Below are 6,665 nucleotides of genomic sequence, written 5' to 3'. Positions count from 1 at the left end.
CCCTGGGCACTGAGATTCGCACCCCCCGCGGGGGGGGGGGGGGGGGACGATCGGCAGACCGGAAAACCGAGCGCCCGGTGTGTCTAGGCGCTCTGACGGCCAAGAGGCGACCGTGGCTGCGGGAACGGCTGCCGGGACCAGAGCGGGGCTGGTCCGTAACAGAGCGGGATTCGTTTGGGGGAACCGGGGCCAGGAACGTCCCCTAACCGAGCGCTCAGCTGTCAAACAGGACCTGCTCCCGCGACGGGGCCCGAGAGATGCGGCCTGGAGTCACGCTGAACCCTCACCCGGCGCGCGGCTGGAACCCGGCGGAGCCAGGGCAGGCCGGGGGCCGGGCCTCGGCACCGACTCCAGGGTGCCCCGGGGCTCAAACACCCATGGGGGGAAGATACTCAGCACCCCCCCCACACACACAGCAGGCCAGTGATGCTGCCCATCAGCCGCTTGGAGGAGGGTGGGAGAGCAGGGAGCGGCAGGTGGGCGGGGCCTCGGGGGAGGGGGTGGAGTGGAGGCGGGCAGAGGTGGAGCGAGGGCGGAGCCTTGGGGAAGGGGCAGTGCAGGGGCGGGGTCTCAGGGGGAAGGGGAGGAGCAGGGGCGGGGTCTCAGGGGGAAGGGGCAGTGCAGGGGCAGGGTCTCAGGGGGAAGGGGAGGAGCAGGGGCGGGTCTCAGGGGGAAGGGGCAGTGCAGGGGCGGGGTCTCAGGGGGAAGGGGCGGAGCAGGGGATAGGCCACAGTTCAAGCAATTGACTGTACAATTTACCAGTTTACTGACTGTGTATCTCCAGACATCCCCTTCTATCTATCCCCGTCTCTATCTCTCCTATCCTACCCCCATCCACCCCCTCTATCTCTCTATCTCTCTCTATCTATCCCCACCCACCCCCTCTGTCTATCTGTCTATCTATCTATCCCCATACACCCCCCACTATCTATCTATCTATCTATCTATCTATCTATCTATCTATCTATCTATCTATCCCCACCCACCCCCTCTGTCTATCTGTCTATCTATCCCCATACACCCCCCACCTATCTATCTATCTATCTATCTATCTATCTATCTATCTATCTATCCCCATCCACCCCCTCTGTCTATTTGTCTATCTATCTATCCCCATACACCCCCCATCTCTCTCTCTCTCTCTCTCTCTCTCTATCTATCTATCTATCTATCTATCCCCATACACCCCCCATCTATCTATCTATCTATCCATCCCCATACACCCCCCATCTCTCTCTCTCTCTCTCTCTCTCTCTCATCTATCTATTCCCATCGACCCTCTCCATCTATCTATCTCTCTCTCTATCTATCCCCATCCACCCCCTCTGTCTATCTATGTATCTATCTATCCCCACCCACCCCCTCTGTCTATCTGTCTATCTATCCCCATACACCCCCCAATCTATCTCTCTATCTCTCTCTCTATCTATCCCCACCCACCCCCTCTGTCTACCTGTCTATCTATCTATCCCCATACACCCCCCATCTATCTCTCTCTATCTCTCTCTCTCTATCTATCTATCTATCCCCATCCACCCCCTCTGTCTATCTATCTATCTATCCCCATACACCCCCCATCTATCTATCTATCTATCTATCTATCTATCTATCTATCTATCTATCTATCTATCCCCATACACCCCCTCTGTCTATCTATCTATCTATCTATCTATCTCTCTCTCTCTCTCTCTCTCTCTCTCTATCTATCCCCATCCACCCCCTCTATCTATCTATCTATTCCCATCGACCCCTCCATCTCTCTCTCTCTCTATCTATCTATCTATCTATCCCCATCCACCCCCCCTCACACCCCCCACCCCCTGCCCGATTTCTGTCCGGGGGATTTTTCCCAGCTGGGCGGAGTCTCCGTCCCTCCCCCTCCCCCCCCGCGCCGTTGCCTTTAACAAAGGACCAGCCGGAGCCGCCGCATCCTTGCGCCGCCCGCTCCGCCGGGCCTGGGGCCGCTCCCGGAGCCCATCGCGGGGGGACCCCCGCGCCCCCCGCTGCCCCCCAGCCCTTCGCCCCCCCCCCCGCTGCGCCCCCCCACGCGTCCCCTCCCGCTGCGCCCCCAGCCCTGCACCCCGCCCCGGGGCTCGGGGGGGATGGATGCGATTTAAGTACTGGGGGGGCCCTGTGCCCCCGATCCCGCCCTGCCCCCCCAGCCCGGCCGGGGTTGTTTACAGTAGGAGCTTAAAGTGCAGCCCCGCCAGCTTCTCTCCCCCGACACATCCAGCTCCCCAATAACCCGCCCAGAGCCCCCCGCTTCCCTGCCCCACGGACCCCGATTCCCTGCCTCTAAATCCCGGCCCCACAGCCCCCAATTCCCTGCCCCACAGCCCCCAATTCCCTGCCCCACAGCCCCCCAATTCCCAGCACCCCCAGTTCCCACCCCAGCCCCTCCTCATCCTGCCCACTCCCCCAGACACCTCGGTACTCCCAGCATCCCCCCCCCACCCGCCCCATTAGGGTCTGCTTCTCATCCCATCCCCCCACCCCCCTAATCCTCCCCTCCAGCCTCCCGGCTCCAGCCCCCCACCCCTGCGGCACCTGCCCATCCCCCCCGAACCCCACAGCTGCTCCCCAATGGCCTTCCAGGCCCCCAACCCCGCCCTCCAGACCCAGCTGTGTAGCAATGTTCTGGGGGCACTGACAGGGCTGATCCAGCCCCCCCTGGCAGCTGGGCTGGGGGCGCCCCAGAAATGTTACTGCCCCGCTGGGGTGCAGGGGGGTCGCCCCAACAGCAGCATCAGCCGGCGCTGGCCCAGACCCGCCGGCACCGGCCCGAATGACGGTGGAACCCGAACCGGATCGGCCCATCGGCTACGGCGCCTTCGAGTCGTGTGTAAGAGCCAGGGGTTGGGGGGCGCAGGGCCGGGCTGGCAGGGGGCTGCGGGTCGGGAGTGAGGGCACCGGCAGAGCTGGGGGGGGGCAGGGCTGGGCTAGCAGGGGGCTGCGGGTCGGGAGTGAGGGGCACCGGCAGAGCTGGGGGGGCCGGGGCTGGGCTGGCAGGAGCTGGGGGTCGGGAGCGGGGGGCACCGGCAGAGCTGGGGGGCAGGGCTGGGCTGGGGGGGCTGCGGGTCGGGAGTGAGGGGCACCGGCAGAGCTGGGGGGGCCGGGCTGGGGGGGGGCTGCGGGTCGGGAGTGAGGGGCACCGGCAGAGCTGGGGGGCAGGGCTGGGCTAGCAGGGGGCTGCGGGTCGGGAGTGAGGGGCACCGGCAGAGCTGGGGGGCAGGGCCGGGCTAGCAGGGGGCTGCGGGTCGGGAGGGAGGGGCACCGGCAGAGCTGGAGGGGGGCAGGGCTGGGCTGGCAGGAGCTGGGGGTCGGGAGCGGGGGGCACCGGCGGAGCTGGGGGGGCAGGGCTGGGCTGGGGGGGGGCTGCGGGTCGGGGAGCGGGGGGCACCGGCAGAGCTGGGGGGCAGGGCCGGGCTAGCAGGGGGCTGCGGGTCGGGAGTGAGGGGCACCGGCAGAGCTGGGGGGCAGGGCTGGGCTGGCAGGGGGCTGTGGGTCGGGAGTGAGGGGCACCGGCAGGGCTGGGGGGGCCGGGCTGGGCTGGGGGGGGGCTGCGGGTCGGGAGTGGGGGACACCGGCAGGGCTGGGGGCAGGGCTGGGAGGGGCTGTGGGTCGGGAGTGAGGGGCACCGCGTCCGTCTGTCTCCCCAGGTCGGTCACGGACCCCCGGGACGGGAAGCGGGTCGCGCTGAAGAAGATGCCGAATGTTTTCCAGAACCTCGTCTCCTGCAAACGGGTGTTTCGGGAACTCAAGATGCTCTGTTCCTTCAAACATGAGAACGTGAGGGGGGGCGGGGGGTTTGCGGGGGGCACCAGGATGGCGGGCGTGAGGGTTTGGGAGGGATGGGGCAGGGGTAGCAGTTGTGGGGGGCTGTGGGTTGGATTGGGGGGGGGGTGTTTATGAAGCCCAATAATTTACCAGTTTACTGTATGGAGGATGCCGTGGGGCTGGGGGTTGCAGTGGGGCTGGGGCTATGGGTCAGTGGGCGGGGCTGTGACAGAGGAGTGAGGGTTGCTGTATGGAGGATGCCGTGGGGCTGGGGGTTGCAGTGGGGGGCAGAGGGGTGGGGCTGGGGGCTCTGGCTGGCCAGTCCCGGGGTGCCATGGGGCTGGCTCTGGGACCCTGTGGGGGTATCTGGGGGCCTCCCCTCTTTTGTCTCACCCCCCCCGTCGGTGCCCCTCAGGTGCTGTCAGCGCTGGATATCCTGCAGCCCCCCCAGATCGACTGCTTCGAAGAGATGTATCCGCCCCCGTGGGGAGGGGCTGGGGGGAACCGTGGGGGGCTGCCCTGGGGGGTAACTGGCAGCAGTGGGAGGTGCCGGGGGTGGTTAGGGGTCCAGGGGGGGTTATTGGGGGCAGAACTTGTAGCTACCTGCTGACAGGGGGAGGCTGGGGGCAGGGAGCGGAGGGCCATGGGGCTCTGCCCCCGAGCTGCGCCCTTGACCCCGCGCCGGGCGGCAGCTACGTGCTCACGGGAGCTGATGCAGAGCGACCTGCACAAGGTGATCGTGTCCCCCCAGCCGCTGAGCGCCGAGCACATCAAGGTCTTCCTCTACCAGATCCTGCGCGGTGAGACCCCGGGCCCCCCAAACCTCCCTGGGCCCCCCCAAACCTCCCTGGGCCCCCCAAACCTTCCAGGGCCCCCCCAAACCTCCCAGGGCACCCTAGGGCCCCCCCAACCTCCCAGGGTGCCCCAGGACCCTCCAAGCCTCCCAGGGCCCCCCAAACCTCCCTGGGCCCACCAAAAACCCTCTAGACCCTCCACGGACCCCCAGAGCCTCCCAATCGCCCCAGGCCCCTTGAGCACCCCCCCAGGCTCACCCAATCCCCAGGGCCCCCCAGATATCCATCCTCAGCCACCCCAATACACCATCCCCAGTATACTCCAACCCCCCCCACCCCCCACCGGGCCACCCTGCCTCCCCCCATATGTCACCGGCCCCTTCTCGGCTCCTGCCCTCCTCCTCTGCTTATCTTGGCACTGGGGGGGAAGGGGGAAGGGAACCTGGGTGGGGTCCCTGAGCAGGGAGAAGGGCAGATTTCAGGGGTCCCCAACCCCCCCCCCCCACAACGCTGCCCCCCTCCCTGCAGGTCTGAAATATTTGCACTCGGCCGGCGTTCTCCATCGGGACATCAAGCCAGGGAACCTGCTGGTGAACAGCAACTGTGTCCTCAAGGTGAGAGACGCCCCCCCAGCCTCTGGGATGGGACCCAGGCATCCGGGACGGCTCCCAGAGACCGGGACAGGGGAAGGGACCCAGGCGTCCGGGACGGCTGCCAGAGACCGGACAGGCGTAAGGGACCCAGGCGTCTGGGACGGCTCCCAGAGACCGGGACAGGGGAAGGGACCCAGGCGTCTGGGCCTGTTCCACTAGGGGGCCCTGCAGTGCTCCCCAGAAACTGGGATGGGCAGGGGACCCAGGCGTCCGGGTTGGGTTCCCCGCAGCGTTCCCGGGGGACCCAGGCGTCCGGGCTCACCCCCCTCCCCGCGGCAGATCTGCGACTTCGGGCTGGCGCGGCTGGAGGAGCCGGACGAGGGGCAGCCCATGACGCAGGAGGTGGTGACCCAGTACTACCGGGCCCCCGAGATCCTCATGGGCACCCCCCACTACGGAGCCCCCGTCGACCTCTGGGGCCGTCGGCTGCATCTTCGCCGAGCTGCTGAGCCGGCGGGTTCTCTTCCAGGCCCCCAGCCCCATCCAGCAGGTGGGGGGATTGGGGGGAGGGGATCTGGGGGGAGGGGAGAGGTGGAGGAGGGGATCTGGGGGGAGGGGAAGGAGTGGGAAGGGGATGGGGGGAGGGGAGAGGTGGGGGAGGGGATCTGGGGGGAGGGGAGAGGTGGTGGAGGGGAGGGAGTGGGGAGGGGATTGGGGGGAGCGGAGAGGTGGGGAGGGGAGTGGGGAAGGGAAGGAGTGGGGAAGGGAATCGGGGGGAGAGGCTAGTGGGGGGTGGGTTGCATGGGGGGAGGCTCTCGCACCCCCCAATAACTCCCCTCCCCCCTGCAGCTGGACCTGATCACCGACCTACTCGGCACCCCCCCTCCCCACGCCCTGCGCTCGGCCTGCGAGGGGGCCCGGGCCCACGTGCTGCGGGGCGCCCACAAACCGGTGAGACCTTGGGGGGCCATGGGGGCTGGGGGGAAGGTATGGGGGGGGCTGTGGGAAGTGGGGGGCTGGGATCAGGATGGTGGGCTGAGGGGGATGTGGGGGGGGCTGGGATCAGGGGGCAGGGCAGGGATGGGGGGCTGGGCAGGGGAAGTGGGGGGCTGGGACGGGGGGGCTGTGGGAAGCAGGGGGCTGGGCAGGGGAAGTGGGGGGCTGGGACGGGGGGCTGTGGGAAGCAGGGGGCTGGGCAGGGGAAGTGGGGGGCTGGGACGGGGGCTGTGGAAGCAGGGGGCTGGGCGGGGGAAGCGGGGGCTGGGACGGGGGGCTGTGCGAAGCGGGGGGCTGGGCGGGGGAAGCGGGGGCTGGGACGGGGGGCTGTGCGAAGCGGGGGGCTGGGCGGGGAGCCCCACTCAGGCTCCGCGTCCGTCCGTCCGTCCAGCCCGCGCTGTCCGTGCTGCACCTGCTGTCGGGGGAGGCGACCCATGAGGCCGTTCACCTGCTCTGCCGTCTGCTGGTCTTCGACCCCGTGAGTCGCCCAGACGCCAGGGTCCTG

At 67.7% G+C, this 6,665-nt stretch overlaps 1 pseudogene; it reads left to right on the top strand.

Moving 5' to 3' along the window:
• The first annotated feature begins 2,583 nt into the window (after nt 1-2,583).
• The window catches only part of LOC141988396 (serine/threonine-protein kinase NLK2-like), a 5,346-nt pseudogene continuing 1,264 nt past the window's right edge, over nt 2,584-6,665 (top strand).

This window comes from Natator depressus, chromosome 6 (genome assembly GCF_965152275.1).
Source record: "Natator depressus isolate rNatDep1 chromosome 6, rNatDep2.hap1, whole genome shotgun sequence".
Classification (NCBI taxonomy): domain Eukaryota; kingdom Metazoa; phylum Chordata; order Testudines; family Cheloniidae; genus Natator; species Natator depressus.
Note: the sequence above shows the minus strand (reverse complement) of the source record. Positions and strands in the feature narration are given on the sequence as shown.